At 41.6% G+C, this 25221-nt stretch overlaps 1 protein-coding gene across 3 annotated transcripts in view; it reads right to left on the minus strand.

Moving 5' to 3' along the window:
* The window catches only part of LOC126457646 (cilia- and flagella-associated protein 300-like), a 152963-nt gene that overhangs the window by 26224 nt on the left and 101518 nt on the right, over positions 1-25221 (minus strand). The window lies entirely within an intron of this gene.

A 25221-nucleotide genomic window follows, 5' to 3' on the forward strand; every position in this document is an offset into this window, starting at 1 on the left:
TTTGGGTGTCTGTGAGGTTGCAAGTGCGAATGGATGTAATTTTGCAAGAAAAAGAGCTAGTGCTAGCAAGAGTATTGTTTTCTGTTATATGTTTATGTACTCCATGCATTGAACTGCTATAGGTGAGTGGTTTCTGTTCCCATATTTTATGTATTGCTCCAGTGAGGAATGTCCATTATTGTTACACAAAATTATGACATAAGTCTATATGGAAAAATTAAAGAATATACTGTGAATCTAACATGTTAAAAGATCTCAAGAGAGTCCAAATACAAGCAGTGCAAGTAGCGGGCAGAAAACTGTTCAGTGAAAAGGTAAACTGTTGGGTAATACAGCCAGAGGGTTAGGTTTAAAAAAATGGGAATAAAATGGGCTGAAGAAAGAAAAATTGCATAAGGAGAGAGAATGGGACCCATATGGAAGATCAGGAAACTGAATCTAAAAGCACCATGTGATCCAATATGGTCCATATGCAAATAATAATAATAATATTATATATAAAAACAAAGATGAGGTGACTTACCGAACAAAAGCGCTGGCAGGTCGATAGACACGCAAACAAACACAAACATACACACAAAATTCAAGCTTTCGCAACAAACTGTTGCCTCATCAGGAAAGAGGGAAGGAGAGGGGAAGACGAAAGGAAGTGGGTTTTAAAGGAGAGGGTAAGGAGTCATTCCAATCCCGGGAGCGGAAAGACTTACCTTAGGGGGAAAAAAGGACAGGTATACACTCGCACACACGCACATATCCATCCACACATACAGACACAAGCAGACATATTTAAAGACAAAGAGTTTGGGCAGAGATGTCAGTCGAGGCAGAAGTGTAGAGGCAAAGAAGTTGTTGAAAGACAGGTGAGGTATGAGTGGCGGCAACTTGAAATTAGCGGAGATTGAGGCCTGGCGGATGACGAGAAGAGAGGATATACTGAAGGGCAAGTTCCCATCTCCGGAGTTCGGATAGGTTGGTGTTGGTGGGAAGTATCCAGATAACCCGGACGGTGTAACACTGTGCCAAGATGTGCTGGCCGTGCACCAAGGCATGTTTAGCCACAGGGTGATCCTCATTACCAACAAACACTGTCAACAAACAAACAACAAACCATGTTTAGCCACAGGGTGATCCTCATTACCAACATGCCTTGGTGCACGGCCAGCACATCTTGGCACAGTGTTACACCGTCCGGGTTATCTGGATACTTCCCACCAACACCAACCTATCCGAACTCCGGAGATGGGAACTTGCCCTTCAGTATATCCTCTCTTCTCGTCATCCGCCAGGCCTCAATCTCCGCTAATTTCAAGTTGCCGCCACTCATACCTCACCTGTCTTTCAACAACTTCTTTGCCTCTACACTTCTGCCTCGACTGACATCTCTGCCCAAACTCTTAGTCTTTAAATATGTCTGCTTGTGTCTGTATGTGTGGATGGATATGTGCGTGTGTGCGAGTGTATACCTGTCCTTTTTTCCCCCTAAGGTAAGTCTTTCCGCTCCCGGGATTGGAATGACTCCTTACCCTCTCCTTTAAAACCCACTTCCTTTCGTCTTCCCCTCTCCTTCCCTCTTTCCTGATGAGGCAACAGTTTGTTGCGAAAGCTTGAATTTTGTGTGTATGTTTGTGTTTGTTTGCGTGTCTATCGACCTGCCAGCGCTTTTGTTCGGTAAGTCACCTCATCTTTGTTTTTATATATAATTTTTCCCACGTGGAATGTTTCCTTCCATTATATTGATATCATTAATAATAATAATAACAATAATAATAACCATGTTCAATTACCCGAAAGTTCTTAAATGCAATGTAACATATACCATACTGTTAAAAGGAAGTCACGCTTGATCAAGGTCCGTGTCACTTTCCATTTTTAACCAGACATAATGTCTGAGAAAGGAAAATAATAATAATAATAATAATAATAATAATACAAACAACATTATCTGGAGCTGGAACTCAAGAAATCTTCTAAAGATTAGGGGCAGTATTTCCAAAAGAACATTTTCCTTTGTCCTGAAATGCTTGGACTTTTTAAGATTGTATACAATTACTCCCATCTGCCTAATACTGGCAGGCCTTTTTACTTATTTCTTCAACCATTAAATGTATAACAATTGATAGAAGTTACAGCACTAAATGCAAGCTATTTAATTTTGGTAGAATATTGACACTTACATACAACACTCTAGAATTTAGTGTATATACATGGTATGCCATAAGGAATGGTCAGTATCCAGGAGTATGACAGGAATGATCATTTGAAGAAAAAAACTTCATATGAACACAATGTATCATAAGAGCATAATGTTTCCAATGTAGAATATGTTTAATGTACATTGTTATATAGTTTCTATATTATTCAGTATATTGTCAGGTTTACACATGTACAACAGTTAGTAAAGATTACAACATGTGTTTTACAAAGTATCAGTCTATATGTACATCTATACTCTGCAAACCACAGTGAGATACAAGACAGAGAGTGTGTCCCATTGTACCAGTTATTAGGGTTTCTTCCTGTTCCATTCACATATGGAGCATGGGAAGAATGATTGTTTGAATGCCTCTGTGTATACAGTAATTAGTCTAATCTTATCCTCACTATCCCTATGTGAGTGATTACACAATATGTATTTTTAACACATTCATCTCTAAGCATTATTGTACACATTACATTAAAGCTGTTGTACAGTTCACAATAAATGTTGAAATGTCTCACTGTTAACTACTTCATTGCATTTGTGCACTGTTGGAGAATATGCTGTGTTGCTTGTCTGAGAAGGGAACTTTCTCAGGTGTCAATAACTGATCTTGATGAATCTTGGCAGTTGTGTAGAGGTGGAAAAATAATGCAATAAGTATTTTTTTGTTAGTGCCCAGTTTCACTTTCAAAGAATAAACTGCACATCAAAAGGTAATTTGGCATATGAGGTTAAAAGGGAATTTAGCATATTAGGTTTGGAGGAAATATCTTCAAAATGAAGACATATAAGAAATAAAAAATGGTTCAAATGGCTTTAAGCACTACGGGACTTAACATCTGAGGTCATCAGTCCCATAGACTTAGAACTACTTAAACCTAACTAACCTAAGGACATCACACACATCCATGCCGGAGGCAGGATTCGATCCTGCAACCATAGCAGCAGCGCGGTTCCAGACTGAACCAAAATATAAATGTTGATATGTCATTAACATTCTTGAAAAATGTATGATCAAATTTTGTAATAATTTTAAATTTTGCAAAATGCCCCACCACCATTAACTAATTTTGAAAATGAAAACTTTTGTTACAACATAAATTAAAGTAGCTATCCAGTTACATACATCCAAGACTAATTATACTGGTTTCTGAACTATCATTTTTGACAAATAAATTGGACACAATCTGCTGTCAGAGTATTTTCAACGTACCTAATTAAAATATATAAACATTCATTATTAGATTAGTTATTTTATTTTACTTACATTTGTTTTATGTTTTAGGGGGTGGAACATGTATATTTGCAACAACAGATATTAAATCAAAGGAAATTAGGTTTAAAAATGTCTGCTGTATTGAAAAAGATTTTGAATATTGTTTATGTGAACAAAAAGACAGTAAAATTAAAATTGCATGTATATATAGGCCCCTACTTGGCAATTTCGAATTGTTCTCTGAAAATTTGGAAAATCTTCTGAACTATCTAAATAGTCATCAAAATACAGGGTGTTTATAAATAAATATCGGGGTTTTAATGCTTTATAATATTTATTACATTAAACTTACAGTTATAAATGATATGTCAAATGAAAGAGCTACTCAAACAGTTGTGTTTGGCACCAGTGCACATGCACAGCACACAATGTTTCTGCTGCAATCCATTAGACAGCAGTAGTAGCAAAGATGGCGACTAGTGAACAGAAAGCGTTTTGTGTTTTGCAGTTTGCAAATACTGAATCTGTAGTTACTGTGCAACATGCATTCCGGCTGAAGTTAGGTTGTGATCCTCCAAGTGATAATAACATTCGTAGATGGTATCATCAATTTGAGGATACTGGCTGCCTTTGTAAATGGAAGAGCACAGGATGACCCAGAGTTAGCGAAGAGACTGTTTAGCGAGTGAGAGATTTGTTCACTCATACCCCAAACAAATAAGTCTGGAAGGCTAGTCATGAGTTACAAGTTCCTGTGTCGACTGTTTGGAAAGTTTTAAGAAAACACGTACAACTACATCCTTACTGTTTACAGTTATTAGAGGCTCTAAAGCTGGCAGACCATGGCTTATGTGCCAACTTCGCAAACGAAATGTTGTTTCATGATGGTGAAGATTTTCTGGATCATGTTGTCTTCAGTGATGAATTGGCCTTTCACCTTAGTGGACACATTAACACTCACAATGTGCACATATGAAGCTCAGAAAACCCTCATGAGGTGGTAAAAATGCGAGATTCCCCTAAAGTGACTTTTTTGTGTTGTATCCAGGTAGAAAGATTATGGGCCTTTCTTTTTGGTGAAACTACTGTAACTGGCACTTCTTTCCTTGATACACTAGAGCAATGGCTCTTCCCTCAGTTGGAAGAAGATGAGCCAGAGAACTCCATTTTCCAGCAAGGTGGTGCGCCACCTCACTGGCATAGCGAAGTACGCGATTGGTTGAACTACACTGTACTCAAGCGCTGGAGAGGCCGCAAGGGGCCCAATGACAAAGCTTGCTTTGCATGGCTTTCATGTTCACCCAACCTAACGCCATGCAATTTTTTCCTTTGGAGCTTCATCAAGCATCATGTGTACATGCCTCCGCTATCAGAAGACCTCCCTCAATTAAGAAACTGGATTGAAGCAGCTGTTGTTATAATCACTGAAGACACACTTATCAACGTTTGGGAAGAATTTGGCTATAGACTTGATGTGTGCCGTGTGACAAATGGTGCTCACATTGAACATTTATAAGGTTCTTGGTAAAACTGTTTGAGTGGCTCTTTCATTTGGCATACCATTATAACTGTAAGTTCAATATAATAAATGTTATAAAGTGTTAAAACCCCGATATTCTCTTGTAAACACCCTGTACATAATTGTGTTTGGGGATTTCAGTGTTAATTTCAAGGACAACTGTAAGAAAGGGCAGAAACTTGTTAATCTACTAAAAACATACAATATGGTCGTGTGTGTAGAAGATACCACCAGATACAGCAGCAAAAATAAAGTACTATAGACCAAATATTCATTGACAAATCAAAATGTGGCTTTAAATCTGGGGTATTGGAGACAGGTTTCTCTGACCACCAAGCTGATAAATTGACTCTAGAGAAATCTCATGAGAAAAATGACAACAGGAGACATATTGAGAGAAGATTAATTAATGATGACAGCATTAGGATGTTTAATGAAATGTTAAAAAATGTAAACTGGGACATGGAAAGCAATAGTTCTGTAGATACAAAATTCAACAAGTTCTTGTCAAATTATAAATACTGCTATGATATTTCATTCCCTCTGAAGAGAATGAAAATGAACAAAAAATCAAATTCATGGATCACAAGTGAAATCAAAGAGTCATCAGAAAGTCTAAGAATACTATATAAGTGTGTAAAGCAAAATACTATCTTGGAACCATATGTAAAGTGTTATAGGAGAAAGCACAGGGAACGTATAGTTGCTGCAAAAACGGAAGCATAATGATTCATATATCAGAAAGGGTAACAACAAAATGAAATATATGTCGACAGTTATTAATAATCATACAGGCAAACATGAAAATGCAAGTAATAAAATCACCATAAAACACAGAAATGAAATTGTTGATGATCCACTTCTAATAGCTAATATATTTAAAGGTCATTATATTAATGTAGCCCAAAACCTGGTCACCACTAAATGTAACCCAAAGACAAAGGTAATAACTCCAATAAATGAAAGGACAATGTACCTATTCCCCGTAGCAGCCAAAGAAGTACAAGCGGGTATCTGCAAACTAAAGAGTAAAATGACCTGGGGATTTGATGGTATCCCTGACAAAATTATTAAATATGGTACCGATAATGTTGTCTCTCAACTTGTGGACATAATCAATGACGCCTTTGAAACTGGTGTGTTTCCAAGTAAACTTAAGCAGTCAACGGTAATACCAGTTTATAAAAATGGTGACACATTTGATATTAAAAATTTCAGACCATTATCATTATTATCTGTATTTTCAAAAATAATTGAAAGAATAATGTATGTCATATTGCTAGACTTCCTAAACAAAAATAAAATTCTTGTAAATGCACAGAATGGTTTCAAAAAAGGAAAATCTACACAAACAACTCTCTTCAGTTTCCTAAAACTTGTTTACAAAGCAATTGAGGACAAGGAGCTGATATGTGGGTTGTTTTTGGACCTTTCTAAAGCATTTGATCTTATAAATCATAATCTACTGCTATTAAAACTGTATAATTATGGTGTTCATGATATCTCCTAAGAGTGGTTCAAGTCATATTTAACTGATAGGAAACTAAGAGTACAAATTTCCCAGGATGAAAATATGTACCATTCTGAGTATAAGAGAGTTAATTATGGGGTACCCCAGGGCTTGGTATTGGGACCATTGTTACTCTTGATTTTTATTAATGACCTACCACAACAGTTTTCAACAGCTGATACCATATTACACTCCTGGAAATGGAAAAAAGAACACATTGACACCGGTGTGTCAGACCCACCATACTTGCTCCGGACACTGCGAGAGGGCTGTACAAGCAATGATCACACGCACGGCACAGCGGACACACCAGGAACCGCGGTGTTGGCCGTCGAATGGCGCTAGCTGCGCAGCATTTGTGCACCGCCGCCGTCAGTGTCAGCCAGTTTGCCGTGGCATACGGAGCTCCATCGCAGTCTTTAACACTGATAGCATGCCGCGACAGCGTGGACGTGAACCATATGTGCAGTTGACGGACTTTGAGCGAGGGCGTATAGTGGGCATGCGGGAGGCCAGGTGGACGTACCGCCGAATTGCTCAACATGTGGGGCGTGAGGTCTCCACAGTACATCGATGTTGTCGCCAGTGGTCGGCGGAAGGTGCACGTGCCCGTCGACCTGGGACCGGACTGCAGCGACGCACGGATGCACGCCAAGACCGTAGGATCCTACGCAGTGCCGTAGGGGACCGCACCGCCACTTCCCAGCAAATTAGGCACACTGTTGCTCCTGGGGTATCGGCGAGGACCATTCGCAACCGTCTCCATGAAGCTGGGCTACGGTCCCGCACACTGTTAGGCTGTCTTCCGCTCACGCCCCAAAATCGTACAGCCCGCCTCCAGTGGTGTCGCGACAGGCGTGAATGGAGGGACGAATGGAGACGTGTCGTCTTCAGCGATGAGAGTCGCTTCTGCCTTGGTGCCAATGATGGTCGTATGCATGTTTGGCACCGTGCAGGTGAGCGCCACAATCAGGACTGCATACGACCGAGGCACACAGGGCCAACACCCGGCATCATGGTGTGGGGAGCGATCTCCTACACTGGCCGTAGACCACTGGTGATCGTCGAGGGTACACTGAATAGTGCGCGGTACATCCAAACCGTCATCGAACCCATCGTTCTACCATTCCTAGACTGGCAAGGGAACTTGCTGTTCCAACAGGACAATGCACGTCCGCATGTATCCCGTGCCACCCAACGTGCTCTAGAAGGTGTAAGTCAACTACCCTGGCCAGCAAGATCTCCGGATCTGTCCCCCATTGAGCATGTTTGGGACTGGATGAAGCGGCGTCTCACGCGGTCTGCACGTCCAGCACAAACGCTGGTCCAACTGAGGCGCCAGGTGGAAATGGCATGGCAAGCCGTTCCACAGGACTACATCCAGCATCTCTACGATCATCTCCATGGGAGAATAGCAGCCAGCATTGCTGCGAAAGGTGGATATACACTGTACTAGTGCCGACATTGTGCATGCTCTGTTGCCTGTGTCTATGTGCCTGTGGTTCTGTCAGTGTGATCATGTGATGTATCTGACCCCAGGAATGTGTCAATAAAGTTTCCCCTTCCTGGGACAATGAATTCACGGTGTTCTTATTTCAATTTCCAGGAGTGTATTTGCTGATGATACCAGCTTCATTATAAAAGAGAGGAATGATTATGAGATGCAGGAAAAAACTGACAAAACAGCAGAAGTGGCAGAAAAATGGTTTACAGATAACTGTCTAGTTGTCAATGAGAAGAAAACTGTATGGATGAACTTCAACCATATAAGGAACAAAAACTTGACCAATGTAAAATTCACATTATCAAATAGCCAAAAGAATCACATAAAATTTTTAGGATTATGGGTGGATGAGCATCTAAGATGGAAAAACATGTAGAAATGCTTAACAAAAAATTAAGCAAGTACTGTTACATATTAAGAGTGGTTAAAGATTGCTGCAATACTGAAACAGTGTTAAGTGCTTATTACACATACATGCATACCTCTTTTGCAAAGCAGTCTTTTAAGCTCCAAAAGAAAGCTGTAAGATTAATAAGTGGTGTTACTTACATAGCACCCTGTAGAGGTATCTTTAAGGAATTACCATCTATATTAATATTTGAAAGCATCTTCTTTGTTAAAAACCATCAAGTTCAGCTTTGAATAGTGAGATCCACAATTATCAAACAAGGAACAGCAATGACTATCATAGGGATGCACACAGAAAATCAGTATATCAGGACAATGCTGTTTGCCAACCAAAATTTCTGCCAGATCAAAAAAATACCAAACATTAATACATTCAAAAAAGAACTAAAAAATCTACTAATAAACAACAGCTTCTACAGCATTAATGAATACCTCGCATTTTGCACAGATCTGTAGGTCTGCTTCATGACTCTTTAAACAAGAATTCACAATTATCAACCATTCCTAGATAAAACCAAACTTCTTTTGTCCATGTATGTTTCTAATTATGCACCTAGCTTTAGTGCCATATGTTACAATGCTTAGTTAACTAAAGTACTGGTATTTAATAGTTTTAGTAAAATCAACCAAGGGGTTTTGCTAGCTTTTATACTATGTATGTACATATATACTTTTATAATCAAATTAAGCAGAATAATGCTTTTGTTAAAGAGATGTGTTGATACCAATGATAAGATTTTGTACATGATGTAAATATGTAATATTTTATACTGTTCTGTACCTTGACAAGTCCATATCATGAATGTGACAATTCAAGTGCTAAATAAATAAATAAATAGTTATTTTATGTTTTCAAAATCATTACAGTACTGATACCCTGTAAATAAATGTTTGAAATATAACGTTTTCTTACACCCTGCATATAAAATTGACAATGATGACTTTGGACCAAGAATTCAAGAATCTCTTTTTGAAACCCCAAATGTCCTTTCAACAGCATCATAACTGGTTACCAAACTTCTGAACAGGCCAAAAAATATTTGAAAGATATGAGAATTCAGGCTTTCTCAGTGAATATCGATGATAAAATCTTCTCAGGTTGACAGCCGAGTCAATGTGTCCTTCTCTGGCAACGTTTCAGCAAGTTTCTTGCTCACCATCTTCAGGCAAAGTGTGGGGGTCATGTCTTGCCTGGGTCTTTATAGCTGCTAAACCATGGGCTTCTCTGCATTCTCAGCACCGGTCAGACCAGTCAGGTGTGAGTGGAACTGGCTCAGCAGCACGTGTTGTATGAGGCCACAGGCGATGCGTCCCAGCATCTTATCTCATTATGACCTTTTTATTCCATCAGCTGCCAGCAACCTGCCTCCATCAGTGCACTCCTATTGTATTCTTGCTAATGTTGTATCTCATGCAGTGCTAAGTTGGAAGCCACTATCCCAGTTGACCAGGCTATCATTGACTCGTATCTTCACTGCCTCTTTAATAATAGAGTTCCAGAAGCTGTTCGCTCTACACAGCATTTTGGTTTGTTCAAATTGAAACATGTGTTCTTCACTGAGGTTGTGCTCCACTACTGCAGATTTCTCCTTTTGTCTGAGATGAATGCTTCTTATGTGTTCAGAGAGGTGTTATGTGATGCAGCACTGCATCTGTCCAATATACTGTTTTCCACATTCACAGGAAATGCTGTATATACCTGGTGTTCTTAGACCCAAGTTGTCCTTCATTGAGCCAATCATATTCCTTATTTTTGATGGAGGATGGAAGATGGTTTTGATCTTGTTCTTGTTCTTCTCCAGTGTCCTGAAAATCTTTCCCATGGGCAGCCCTGTCTATGGGAGGAATGCCAGGCCCTTGTTGTCCTCTTCTTCCTGATGGTCCTCCTTCTTCATCTTACTCATCTTGAGAGCACATCTAGTCTGCACTTCAGTGTAGCCATTCTTCTTTAAGGTTTTCTTCAGATGCTGCATCTCAGTAGGTAGACTTTCTTGTCACATATGTCACGCGCTATGCGGTCAAAGGTCGTGAGCACAGATTTCCGTTGTGCTGGGTGATGGCAGCTGCTGGCATTGAAGTACAGGTCCATGTGTGTTTTCTTTTGGTAGATCAAGTGTCCCACTGTGATGTCTGTTTTCTTCTTTATTAGGATGTCGAGGAAGGGTAGGCACCCATTTTCTTCTAATTCCATTGTGAACTTGATGTTCTTGTGTATGCTGTTCAGAGAGTTGAGAAATTCTTTTAAAGTGTGCTCATTGAGTGGCCAGACTGCAAAAGTATCATACTCATATTGATAAAAGATCTTGGGTTTAAGGTGTGCTGTTTCGAAGGCGATATCCTCAAAATATTCCATGTACAGGTTGGCCATACATGGTACCAGTGGGGATCCCATCATGACTCCATCCATCTGTTGGTAAAACTTTCTCCCACAATGGCAGTACATGGTTGTGAGTGCATGGTGGAATAATTCCACTGTGTCTTCACCAAAACGGTTCTCAAGTAGTTTCAAGATGTCCACTAGCAGTACCCTTGTGAAGAGTGATATGACGTCAAAGTTGACCATAATATCATATTTGTCAAGAAACTCCATGGAATTCTTGATGTGGTGGGGACATTTAGCCACAGGAGGCTTCAGCAGTTGTGCCAGGTGTTTTGGCTATACCACAGGTGGGAGAATTTATAGTGTCTATTGGGCGTAGTGGTACCTCCCTCTTGTGTGTCTTGGGGAGCCCGTATAACCATGGTGGAACTGGAGTTCTGGGGTAAAGCCTTTTTACCAGGTCCTGGTATGGACCTGAGTTGTTGTGAAGAGCAATGGTCTTTCTAGTCACAGCTGTTGTAGGGTACTTCTCCACTTGTTTGTAAGCCTGGACCTGAAGCAGCGAATTAATTTTGTCCCAGTAGTCAGCACCAGTGGTACCAGCAAAAATCAGGAATATGCTGGGCTCGATGAAGGACAACTTGGGTCCTAGAACACCAGGTATATACAGCATTTCCTTTGAATGTGGAAAACAATATATTGGACACATGCAGCATTTCATCGCACAACACCTCTCTGAACATGTGAGGAGCGTTCACCTCAGGAAAAAAGAGAAATCTGCTGTAGCGGAGCACAGCCTCAGTGAAGAACACATGTTTCAATTTGAACAAACCAAGATGCTGTGTAGAATGAATGATTTCTGGGACCCTATTATTAAAGGGGAATTGGAGATATGAGTCAATGATAACCTGGTCAACTGGGATAGTGGCTTCCAACTTAGCACCACATGGGACACAACATTAGCAAGAATATACTGAGAGTGCATTGATGGAAGCACAATGGTGGTGGCTGATAGAATAAACAGGATGCACTGAGGTGAGACACTGAGACCCACTGCTCATGGCCCCCGACACCATGAGCTGCTGTGCTGATTCTGCTCACACCCGATCGGTCTGACCAGCACCGAGGATGCAGAGAAGCCCATGGTCTAGCAGCTATAATGACTGAGATAAGACGTGAGGCCAATGCTTCACCTGAAGATGGCAAATAAGATACTTGCTGAAACATTGCCAGATAATGATGCATTGACTCAGCTGTCAATCGGAGATGATTTTATCATTTATTTGAAAGAAGTTTTCTTTCGCGGTGAGGGAGAAAAATGTGTATTATTGTTAGATTATTGGGGCTGTCAGTGTGAAAGAATACAGATCATCATATCTGAGGATGAGGAACTTGCTCATCTGTGATCCCAAAGGGCTTGATGGCGCAGGTACAGTCATGAGATGTATATTTCTTTCAATGTTGGAAAAACTTTTTCAGAAAATTTTCTGATCTACTTCTGTTGAATGATTATGATATCACCACTTGAGAAACAATATAAACAAACTGCACTCATGAGTATACAATCAATTCTTTGCCACAGCTTACCCATGCACTAAAATATGCCTGATACAAGTCAGGATATTTTGAAGGTCACCAGCAACAATTTGAAATCCTGCTGTTGTACATTGTGTTCTCTACCATGTGTATTACGAGAAAAAAAATTGTTCATTTTATGTGTATGGTGTACAAAAACATTATGTTTTAAGCATTTATTTACAGATTATCATTAGTGTAATGATTTGGTATCATAATAATGTGTTATTTATTATTTTCAATTAATAAAATGCACATATGTTAAACAGTAAGAAGAAGAAGAAGCAGAAGAAGGATGTAGAACACAAAATAACCAGCTAAAACATGAAACAAATATAAGTAAAATAAAAAACTAGATTAATAATGAATATTTATATATTTTAATTAGGTATGTTGAAAATACTCAGACAGCACACTGTGTAAGCTTATTCTCCCAAAATAGTATTTCAAAAACCAGGTTTATTACACATGGATACATATATATGTAACTGGAAAGCTTCTTTAATTTATATTGTAATGAAAGTTTTCATCTTTGAAAATTACTTGGGGATTGCTTGCAGAATTTCAAATTATTACAAAATTTGATCATACAGTTTTCAAAACATTAATTATATATCAACCTTTATACAAGAAATATTTATCATTATTTAAAGGTATTCTCTCCAAATCTAATATACCAAATTACCTTTCAGGGTGTTTTTTACCTCTTAAAAGTGAAATTAGGGACAAACAAAAAAATAAGTATTGCATTATTTTGTCCCCGCTATACACCCATCAAGTTTCATCAAGATCATTTATTGACACCTGGCAATGTTCCTTTGTGAGTGTCTCTGTACATTCCCTAATGAGGGCAGTAGCATCCATGATGTGACCTAGCAATTCATCTCATGTACTCACTATTCATTTGTACGCCTCAGCCTTCGCCCAACCCTGTAAACAAAAATCTATTGGCATAAGATCTGGTGATGTTGGTGGCCAGTTAATTGTAGTGGTGAGAAATCATAAAGGGAGTCACATATGGGACCATTTTTGCTCCATGCCAATTTATACAAATAAAAATTTAAATGTTCATTTGTTCGGAGTCATTTATCTCCAAACGTTCTTGACAAACATTTACACTCATTGGTCAACTTTGCAAACCAAATAGACAACAGGAATCTATGAGAGGGCTTTACAGCATAAACAAAAGACAGAAAAAGTACTTCTTCTTTCTGATAGGTATGGATGCCACTGTGGAGGAATGCTAAATGAGTTTCTGTAGCTAGAATATATTACTTCATCACTAGTGAAACTCAGTATCAGATTAAAATATGCTGTTTGCAGTGTCAATGAAAAAATGAAATAATTTGCCAGAATCATGGTGTAATGGTTTTAGTTGAAGAAAACTGTTGTAATTCTCACTTTACACCAACACAGGTCATTGAATATAGATAAACTTCTGTAAGAACAGATTGAAATTGTCTATTAGCACTTGAAACCAAACAATAATAGTCTTAAGGGACATTAATAAAAGCCTTAGTTACAGGCAGAAATTAATACACAAAAGTGCCTCATTAAAATTTATATAATTCCAAGCACAACTATTTCACTGTTCTCATATATTGCAATTATAATAATAAGGAAAGATCCATTAAGCCTGCTAGTTGTGGAAACCACATGCTCAACAGTCAAATGACTATACAACACAAGTCTAAACAGGTCCAAGTAAATATCAGTGGTGGTCATGGTTTAACTGTACAGTGAAAAGTGAATTCCCCTCTGGGCAGTCTTCTATTTATCCACTACAGAAGTTTATGTGACTGACCTGCAATAGCAGGGATGTTTCCACCACAGGTGCCCTCAATGCATGTGGCCAATGTTACACATGCCTATATCTTTAGTTTGTACATCCAGTGGGATTACTGAAGAAGCAACATAAAAAAATGTCAAGGTCTTCAAGTGTGCTCTTAAGCATGTATTTGAAAAGACATTTATACAAAAACAATTGTAAGCACAATAGCACATTGATATGATGAACCTCTATGCAGTGAGAGAATTTACTCTGTAAATAACTTCTTGGTGGAAACTGCATGGTGTTATAGCCATGCTCCAACTGTGAAGATAAATTTGTTTCTCAGTAGACATTGTCTTCAGTTAACAATGAAATGAAAAGATATGCAGATTTTAGATGCTACTGCAAGAACATGTTTATTCAAACCTGTACTTATAAACATAATTTGCAGTGATTTTTGCAAAAAATGTGACAATGGTACAATCTGAAGGATCAAGAACCAAAGAAAAGCCAACACTAAACAGAATTGCGAAAGTTGACAACTGTCAGAAACAAGCCAGACAGAATGGAGGAAGTGAGACAGCATCAGCAGCACAAACATCATCACCAAAGCATCAACTTGAACAATGTATGGGATTCTGGTTATGAGTCATAATATATGTAATTAACAGTTCCCAAGTTTCCTATATACATATACATTTTACCATAAAGACTGATACACATGAACACTGCATGAAGTACAAAGGCAGACTGAATTAAACATGGCAGCTCATCCGAGCAGTTAATATTCCAAAGATTGTAATTTATGTGGTCAATGTGACCTATTGATGCCACACAGCCCCCCCCCCCTTCCCCTCCACAGTACGGAGTTTGGCCTATGACACCTGATGGGGGGAGGGGGGGGGGGGCGTCGTGTGGGTCGTCGGGTTGGCGTGCGGAGGGCGGCCGCCGGTCCAACGCATAATCCAAACAAAATCCAGCGGGGGGTAATGATGCGTCGACCAACTTGGGAGTAGCGGTATGGGAGAGGAGGTGGCGTGTGAGCGTGCCTTCCCCGAATGCAGACTGAGCTGTCCGAAGAAATGAAAGCTCGAACACATGGCGGGTCACTCTCTTGTGGGAGGAACAAGTTATGCACCATCTTGACATTGAGTTCCTTGGTGAGGGTCACGTCTGTGCTGTCAGTGAGCAGTACAAGCACATAATTATCTAACACCATAATCGACACGTTGTCAACGAGGTCAGATGGTACATTGCAGCGCAAAATGAAGGACAGGGTGTCTGCATCTCTAGTACCTGAAATGTCTTTAAAACCTGTGAATGGGGATGATGATGATGACATGCCTGAGGAACCCGTGAACTACGGTGGTGTATTGTTGTATGGAGAAAACCCAACCATAGGCTGAATGGACTCAATAATGGGTTCGTCAAAAGAACATGTGCTCGGGCAGTCCGACAGGGACGGCAGAGGGGTGTTGGAGTCTACGAAGGCAGGCTTGAGGCTTGAGGCTTGCAGGCGATCTTTTGTCACAATGTCAAACATCGTCTCACCCCTCCAGAGTACTTCAAAGGGGCCGACGTGAGGGGATTGTAAGGGTTGTCTGACAGAGTCGTCCCTCTGCATGACATGTGAGCAAGTGCTGAGTGCGCTCGGCACGTAAGTGTCAGGTGGGGAATGGCTGACAGGTGGGTGTAGCCGGGTGTTTCTTAAAGTGTGCAGGCATCCTTACAATAAAGTTTGAGAAGGAGGGGGAATCCCCGGGATCCTCTGGGAGAATTAGTTCCCCAAGTAAAACTGGGTTTTCACCAAAAACGAATTTGGAAATCGTCCCATGTAAATCTGGTTTAAATGTAGAACATAGGCCCGGCAACACCCAAGGAAGTGCCTTGGACCAGAGACAGTCGTGGCACCTGAGTGCAGTTTTAAGGGTGCGGTGCCATTGTTCCATCAGCCAGTTGTTTTGCAGGTGGTAGGCTGTCGTATGGATCTTTTTAATACTGCAAAAATCACAGAGAACCATAAAAAGTGCAGATTTGAACTGTCGACAATGGTCGGTTGTGATGGTGGATGGACAGCCGAACCTAGTGATCCAAGAAGAAACGAATCCTTTGGTCACAGTTTCTGCTGTGATGTTGGGTAAGGGGACGGCTTCCACCCAATGAGACATTCAGTCTATTGTGAACAGGATATACCTGTGGCCCTCCGACAGAGGCAGGGGACCGATTAGGTATACATGACGGAAACGTCCCTTAGGGATGTCAAACTTGCTGAGTGGTAGAGAGGTGTGACGTCCTATTTTGTTTTGTTGACAGGAAATGCAGCTGCTTGCCCATGTTTGACAGTCCCATTTCACATCTTTCCACACAAAACGCTCAGTGACAAGGTAAGTGGTTTCTCAGACGCTGGGGTGGGCGAGATTATGCAAGGCGTCAAAAACCTGTCGGCGCAGAGTGGGCAAGAGCAAAGGCCGCAGAATGTCTGTAGAAAAGTTGCACCACACGTCATCTGAAATGCCAGGGAACTTAGCCTTGGTAAACAAGAGTGAAGACTGTGGGTCCATGAGCAGAACCTGAGTGTCCTCATCCAAAGCACGTAGAGAGGCGAGGTCAGATACATTGATGATAGTTGAAATGGCATTGATCTGTGAGAGGAAATCAGTGGGGATGTTCTCCATGCCTTTGATGTAGCATACATCCATAGTAAATTGAGAGACCAGGTCGAAGTGGCGGATACATCAGGGGGGAGGACCCTCTGGCAGGTAGCAGAAGGCGTCCACCAGCAGTTTGTGATCAGTAAGAATGAAGAAAGGAAGGCCCTTGATGTCAGTCCGGAAATGTTTGACAGCCTTGTATCCCACCAGAAGCTCTCTATCAAAAGTGGAATATTTCTTCTGTGCTGTAGACAGTTTTTTGGAGAAGAAATGAAGTGGTGTCGTCTTTGATCCATGGTGATGAACAAATCAGCAGACGGATCAGGGTGGGCGAGTACTACTGTGGGAGCTAAAGCTGTTTTAAGAGCCCAGAAAGCCTCTATCATGGGTTCAGTCCAATAGACTGGTTTAATGTCCGAAGTTTGTTTGCCAGAGAGTGAGTCCGTCAGCGGGCCCTGCACGGTGGCGCCAGAAGGTAGATGACGGCAGTAGTAATTTACAGTACCTAGGAAACGTCTGAGTTCTTTGTACATAGCTGGTGGTGGCAATGATGTGATAGCCTGCACGTGGGATTTGGGAGGCTGTATTCCATCTGCGGAGACAGTGTAACCCAGAAATGTCACAGAAGACTGATAAAATTGCAATTTTTCTTTGTTGACCTCGACACCGCTGGATGCCAAAGTCTGGAGGACATGGGATAAATGATCTTCGTAGTCTTCAGTCGATTTGCTGAAAATGAGTATGTCATCCAGGTATGCAAAGCAGAGCTCAAATCGTCGCAAGATTGAGTCAATGAAACGTTGCCACATTTATGCAGCATTCTTTAAACCGAATGGCACAAAGTTGTACTGGAACAAACCAAGCAGCGTGATGATCGCAGTCTTTGGAATGTCTTCTGGCACTACGGGAATCTGGTGATAAGCACGTTTGCAGTCAATCACACTGAACATTGTGGCGCCCAATAACATATGAGTGAAATCGTTTATGTTTGGCACAGGGTAATTTTCCAAGACAGTGCGAGCATTTAAACATCTGTAATCACCACACATTCGAAAAGATCCATCATGTTTGGTGACGAGGTGAATTGGTGAAGACCGATTGCTGTCCAATGGCTGTAGAATGCCTGCCTCCAGAAGTTCGATAATTTGCTGTTGGGCCATGCGCAACTTAATGGGGTTGAAGCATCTAACCTTGTGTCTAATAGGAGGACCGGCAGTGGTAATTAGCTTGTATGTCATTCCGTCAGCGACAGAAGAGACTGAGAACTGCACACAAGGCTGAGTAACGTTCTGATGTGGAGTTTTGGGATGAGTGGGGCGCGATGAGGCATAGCCATTAGCGTGAGTGGGAATAGGCAGCATGAAAGTCACATGCCTATTACGCAAGCGCGGTGTGTGCTTGTTTGTAGAGGTCGGCTGCATGCACAGCACAGAGCAGAGTGGGGCGCACAGTGACTGTCTGTTGTTAACTTTACCTTGGGTAACCAGCACGGGCAAGAGAGGCACTGGCGTCACACGAGGGACAGTGATGGCCGCCGAGTTGCTTGGCTGGCATGCGGGAGAGGCGGAATGTTTATCAACAAACGGTGCGGCTGCCTGCGTAGTGGGCATGGTCATGCTGCGCGAGCGACTGCTATTAGAGACACTGTTTGAAACATGAGGCACTGAACATAGTGGGCGCTTAGGCAGTCCGGAGGTCACTCAATGCGAATCGTCACATGCAATGAATGTTTTCGAACTAACCTGATGATTGTTCGAACTGATGCTTTGTGATGAAGTTCAATCTGGTGGAGGAACTGTGGATTGCAGTTTCAACAGTGAGGTGTGGGCTGCAGCGAGCTCATTATAAGTGTGAGCAATGCATTGTTTCAACTCGTCGCTCTCCCGGTGGATGTGCACCACTCAGTTATATTCTGAAAGTGGGTTAGTGACACAGGTCAAAATCTTGCCCGCGACAGTGGAACACTCACGAACTAAATCCCATGTTGTGACGGAAACGGAACGAGGAGTATGGATGCCAGAACACAGTATCTGAGTGTTAGACAGGTGGTGTAACACTGAACACTGGACTATGTATGGGGAGAGCTTGTAATGGGACAAAAAATCCATAGCAAGAATTGGTTCGTCGATGTCAGTAAGGTAGAAGGTCCACGGGAAACGCAGAGAAGGAGATAGGTGTACCATCACTTTCACAGAACCGACAGTTTGTAACATTGATACGTTGACAGCTCGCAGGAGAGACTTTGTCGGGAAAAGTTGGTAGGAGCCAATGATCGACGTATGATAGACACGTCATTGCCAGTGTCAATTAGGTAGACAAACTGGGATGAAATGTCTGTCACATATAAACGACCACTCAGCCAAGGGGATGAGTGGACGGAGTGCAATGTTAGGGGACAGGGGCTGTGAAGTTCTCCGCAAAACTCGACTTCACTTAGTTCCTGCGGTCGGCATTTGGGTGTTGGCAAGGTAACCTGCACTTCTTGGCCTCAGCCCCAAAAATCTTGTGGAACCAACAGTATGGATGAGCCGGATGTGGTGGTGACTGTGATAGCGGGGGAGGCTTGTCCTTGTTGATCTTTTCTGGGATGTAAGCCGGGATGTATGGAGTGTGGGCAAGTCTTGAGTGCTCAGAAAGAGGAGACAGCGAACGAATACTGCCTGGCAGTGTAGAAGGCATGGAAGCGAAACGGGCCCTGCCCCTGCCTGCAGACGGCTGGTAAACAGGAGGTGTAGTGTCACACAGTGATGGGGGATGAGCTGGGTGTTTCTGGTGCGGGAGCACATGCATCTGATCTGCAATGTGTAGGCAAGAACCGATAGACTCTAAAGAGTGCAGCATTAGGTGTATCTGTAGGTCAGTAGGTAACTTGGCAGACCATACCACATACAGAGTTACGTCTGGCATCGTGTGTTCACTCATGGGTAACCAGAGGTGGCGCCAAAGTTGTGATGGAGTGCGTTCCCCCAGCTGCTCCTCGTACAAATCTCGATTATCAATTCCTGTGGCAAACAGGCAAGTCGGTCCAATATCATTTTCTTGGCGAACTCGTACTTTGGTGGCGGTGGAGGCGAAAGCAGGAGATCACAAATTAAATCCAAGTGGTCATGAAGATGTGTGACCAAACATACGAACTTGGAGTTTTCATCAGTCACTTGATGCAGCTTGAAGAGGTGTTCCACCAGTGCAAACCATAAAACTGGATTGTCCTCGTTAGGGGAGGTAGCTTGGGTAGGCGGCCTGGAGGTGGAGACGAAGGTGGCTTCAGCGTGTCTTGGAAGGCCTGCGGTCCCACTGCACAAGAGTTCATGCTGGGTCCGGCATCACCGGAGCGAAAATGTTACTAGCACACACATTCGGAACAATGGCTGGTTGTAATGTGTCTGAAGACACCCAAAAACATGATGCAGCAGGCACGGTCGGTACCGTCGGAGTAAACAGGCAACTGGCACGTAATGTGGGCCTGTAAACTGGACCAGAAATTGCAGTAATAGCACTGACATTGTCCAACTTGGAAATGATGCAGAAGGCTGGCACGACAGATGCAGATGGTACTGCGGAAGGAGCGAGCGATTGTATGGTCGGAATCGAAGCCCCCCCATGGGTGAGGGGGAGGGGCTTAGGGGGAAGATGGCCTGGAGCTTAAAGTGGCAACAACAAGAGTTTCCCATGCTCACTGGCCACGCACCCTTTGTGGTAGGACTGGTGAAACCTGTTGGCAGTCGCACTGTCATAGTACAACGTTACTGCGTGAAGAGGCTATGTTGGGTGCAATCGTACCCACGTGGTCACGAAACTGGGCCACCGATCCAGTGGTTTGTTCTGGTAAACTGGATGCATAAAAATGTCTGTTACTGATTTGAAGGAAGGCGAGGCTGGCGTAGCTTTGTAATAGTTGACTGTGTGTGCATTTTGCACAAATGGCAGCGTTGCACATGGCACTACTGTAATCGACGTCGTGGCGCATAGAGGATCAAAGCAAGTGTGCGAATTTCGGTCCCTTTGAACTTTGTACTTTTTAGTAGATCATCCACTTCACTTTTCAGTTGTTGTTGTGTGTAATCCAGTGAATCAAAGCCTGAGTCCATTGTTTGAGGTAACTGCGTAACGTTTGATCATTATGGAGTTGCTAAAGTAGAGGTTACCCTTGTCGAAGATCACAGATCATTGTCCGTTAGCTGTAAAATAACTGACGGTGGAGGGTTGTGTTGGCCTGGTCGTAAGAGCTGGGCCTCCAAATCTTTCTAAAGAATGTTCGGTGAAGTAGCCATGGCGTCGGATGTGAAACCTGTTGATTCTATATGACCGGCAAGGAAGTCACGGAAGACATAGAACTTTTTGACCATGGTCAGCAATATGGGATTCTGGTTATGGATCGTAATATATGTAATAAACAGTTCCCAAGTTTCCTATATACACATATACTTTACGATAAAGACTGATACACATGAACACTGCATGAAGTACAAAGGCAGACTGAATTAAACATGGCAACTCGTCCGAGCAGTTAATATTCCAAAGATTGTAATTTGTGTGGTCAATGTGACCTATCAATGCCACAAATGCAACAGAAACCTTCAGCCAAGAAAGTGGAGAGGACTCAGTCTGCAACATAATGATGTTTTTTTTTATGGCTACTAATGCAGCAGAATAAGAAAGTGAGGTCATTTATGCCTATATGTATGAGTATTAATAAACATATATGTAGGAGACTTACTAATAAAAGTATCTTCATGATTTTTAATCATGTCCAGGAACATTTAATTTTGGGTAATGTAAATGAGATGTTTTAGCCATTTGTCTGAAATTAAAAATGTTGTTATGACAGTGCATTCCCAATGGGGCAACTCATACACAAAGATTGCTCAATCATTCAACATAGCCAGAATGATTAATAAATTGGCAAGGCTTAATACACTACTGTTTTACTACATGTTGGTATATCACTTCCTCAGCACTTTCAGAATATTTGATAGACTGAAATTAGTAACTCCTCTATCATGCCCTGAGGACCATCCAGTACTGACCAGCTGCCATGTCATCTTCTGGCAAATCACATTATTTAGATGTGGTGTAGAGGAGTATGCAGTCAGAAGACTGCTCTCCCCTCTACAGTGAAATTTCCAGGTCTTGGAGGTGATACTTCCCATTCAAATAGCTTCTCAATTAGGCTCATGAGGCTGTGTGCATCTTCTTTCAGTACTTTCACCAAACAAAAATCCCTAGCAGCAACAGAATTTGAACCTGAGTGCTCTAAATGGCAGCCAAACCTACAGACTAACCAACAACAAAGATGGACCAATCTGGAGGTAGGCCAGGAACTGTTAATGATTGTCATTGTTTTCCCTTTCTTTAATAGTGGCTTACTTGTTGCTGGTATATATGACGTCCCTCCTAAGAGCCACCATGTACATTTTCCATGGTGTTTTGACAAATATTTTTGTAATATGTTGCTGGAGTCAGCCCAAACAAACACTGCTTGTAACATCTTGCCTGTGATGCACAGTTTTGGTGGAAAGCTCTGTTTTTTTCCCCATTACAAACAAAACTATTTCTAAAATGGGATTTTAGATGCCCATTTGACAGAACAGAACCTAATTAGTCTAGTGCTATATCCATTTTATCATTATGTATTGGCAAGGGCAGTAAAATGTAAAGAACAACCAGTACACCAGCAGAAACTAAGCAGTACTGTTGCGTGGCAGTAGCAGGAAATGTTGGGCAGGGAGGTGCTGTAGTTGCTGCAGTACCAGTTATTTTTCACACTTTACTGTTCCTGTTAATACATATTCTACATCTACATCTACATATATACTCTGTAAGTCACTATACCACAACTAGTTGCTGCCTTTCTTGTTCCACTTGCAGATAGAGTGAAGGTAAATTGACTACCTATATTCCTCCATATGTGCCTAATTTCTCATATCTTATCTTCATGGTCCCTATGCAATATATATGTTGGAGGCAGTAGGATTGTTCTGCAGTCTGCTTCAAATGCCAGCTCCCTAAACTTTCACAGTAGTGTTCTTCAAAATGAATATCTTCTTTCCTCCAGGAATTCCCACTTGAGATCCCAAAGCATATCCATAACACTTGCATGCTGATTGGACCTGCTGGTATCAAATCTAGCAGCTCGCCTCTGAACTGCCTCAGTGTCTTCTTTCAATCTGACCTGGTGTGAATCCCAAACACTTGACCAATACTCAAGAATAGGTCACACTAGTATCTTACAAGCTGTCTCCTATATGGATGAACAACACTTTCCTAAAATTCTCCCAATAAACTGAAGTTGGCCATTCACCTTCCCCACCACAGTCATCACATGCTCGTTCCATATCTTATCACGTTGCAACGTTATGCCCAAATATTTAAATGATGTGACTGTGTCAAGCAGGACACTACTAACGCTGAATCCAAACATTACAGGTTTGTTTCTCCTACTCATATGCATTAGCTTTCATTTCTCTACATTGAGAGCCAGCTCCCATTCATCACGCCAACTAGAAATTTTGTCTAGGTCATCTTGTGTCAACCTCAGTCACTTACCTCTGATACCTTCCTGTACACCACTGCACCATCAGTGAACAACTGCAGCGTGCTGCCCACACTGTCTGCCAGATCATTTACGTATATTGAAAATAACAGTGGTCCTATCACATTTCCCTGGAGCCAACCTGATGACAGTCTTGTCTCTGATGAACACTCACTGTCAAGGACAACATACTGGGTTCTATTACTTAAAAAGTCTTCAGGGCAGTTACACATCTGGAAGCTTATTCCAAATGCACGTTCCTTTGTTAACAATCTCCAGTGGGGTACCATGTTGAATGCTTTATGGAAATCTGGAAATATGGAATCTGCCTGTTGCCCTTTATCCATAGTTCACAGTATATCATGTGAGAAAAGAGCGAGCTGAGTTTTGTACAAGATATGCTTTCTATAGCTATGCTGATTTGTGGACACAAGCTTTTTGGTCTCTATGAAATTTATTACATTCATACTCAGAATATGCTCCAGAATTCTGCAGCAAACCAATGTTAAGGATATTGGTCTGTAATTTCGTGGGTCTCTTCTTTTACCCTTCTTATATACAGGAGTCACCTGCACTTTTTTCTAGACATTTGGCACTTTTCACTGGTCAAGAGACTCATGATAAATACAAACTAAGTAAGGGGCCAATGACATAGAGTACTCTTTGCAAAACCGAATTGGGATTCCATCCAGACCTGGAAACTTACATGTTTTCAACTCTTTCAGTTGTTTCTCTCCACCAGGGATGCTTAATACTATGTCATATGTACAGTACTCTGTGCAATGGTCAAACAACAATACATTCATATGAAATCAATAAAATGAATATCACACTAGACTAATTAGTGAGAATTCTATTGAATGGCCAAATAAAATTACACTTTAAGAGCAATTTTGTCTGTAATGGGAAACAAGCCACTGCTTGAAACTTAGTAGCAGATTAAAACTATGGGCCAGACTTAGACTTGAACTCAGGACCTTTGCGTTTTGCAGGTTAAGTGCTCTACTGACTGAGCCACCCAAGCATGACTCACAACCAATCCTCAGAGCTTTACTTGCACCAGTATCTCAACTCCTAACTACTATCCATCACAAAAGTTCTCCATGAAACTCACAGTATTAGCTCTCCTGGAAGAAAGGATATTGTGGAGATAAGGCTTAGCCACAGCCTGGGGGATATTCTCAGAACAAAATTTTCACCCTGCAGTGGAGTGCACACTGATATGAAAATTTCTGGTAGATTAAAACTATGTGCCAGACTGAGACTCAAACTCAGGACCTTTGCCTTTAACAAGCAAGTGCTCTGCAAAATGATCTACCCTGTCACGACTCATGGCTCATCCTCACAGCTTTACTTCTACCTTCCACACTTCACAAAAGTTCTCCTGTGAAACCTGCAGGACTAACGTTCCTGGTAGTAAAGATATTGTGGAGACATAGCTTAGTCATAGCTTGGGGGAAGTTTCCAGAATGAAATTTTCACTCTTCAGCTGAGTGTCTGCTGACATGAAACTTACTGGTAAAGTAAAACAGTGTGCCAGACTCAGACTCGAACTCAGGATCTCTGCCATTTGCAGGCAAGTGCTCTACTGTATGAGCTACCCAAGCATGACTCACACCCCATCCTCTCAACTTTAGTTCCACCAGTACCTCATCTCTTACATTTCAAACTTCACTGACATTCTCTTGCAAAACTTGCTGGACTAGCACTTTGGGAAGAAAGGAAATTGCAGAGACTTGGCTTCACCACATCTTGGGGGACATTTCCAGAATGAAATTTCCACTCTCAAGTGGAGTGTGAGCTGATATGAAACTTCCTGCCAGATTAAAACTGTGTGTCAGGCCAAGAATCAAACTCGAGACCTTTTCCTTTTGCAGGCAAGTGCTCTACCAACCAAGCTACCCAAGAATATCTCACGACCCATCCTCACAGCTTTATTTCTAGCACTATCTAATGCTTGGGTATCTCAGTTGGTAGAGCACTTGCCTGCAAAAGACAGAGGACCTAAGTTTGAG

The sequence above is a fragment of the Schistocerca serialis genome, chromosome 2 (genome assembly GCF_023864345.2).
Source record: "Schistocerca serialis cubense isolate TAMUIC-IGC-003099 chromosome 2, iqSchSeri2.2, whole genome shotgun sequence".
NCBI lineage: Eukaryota > Metazoa > Arthropoda > Insecta > Orthoptera > Acrididae > Schistocerca > Schistocerca serialis.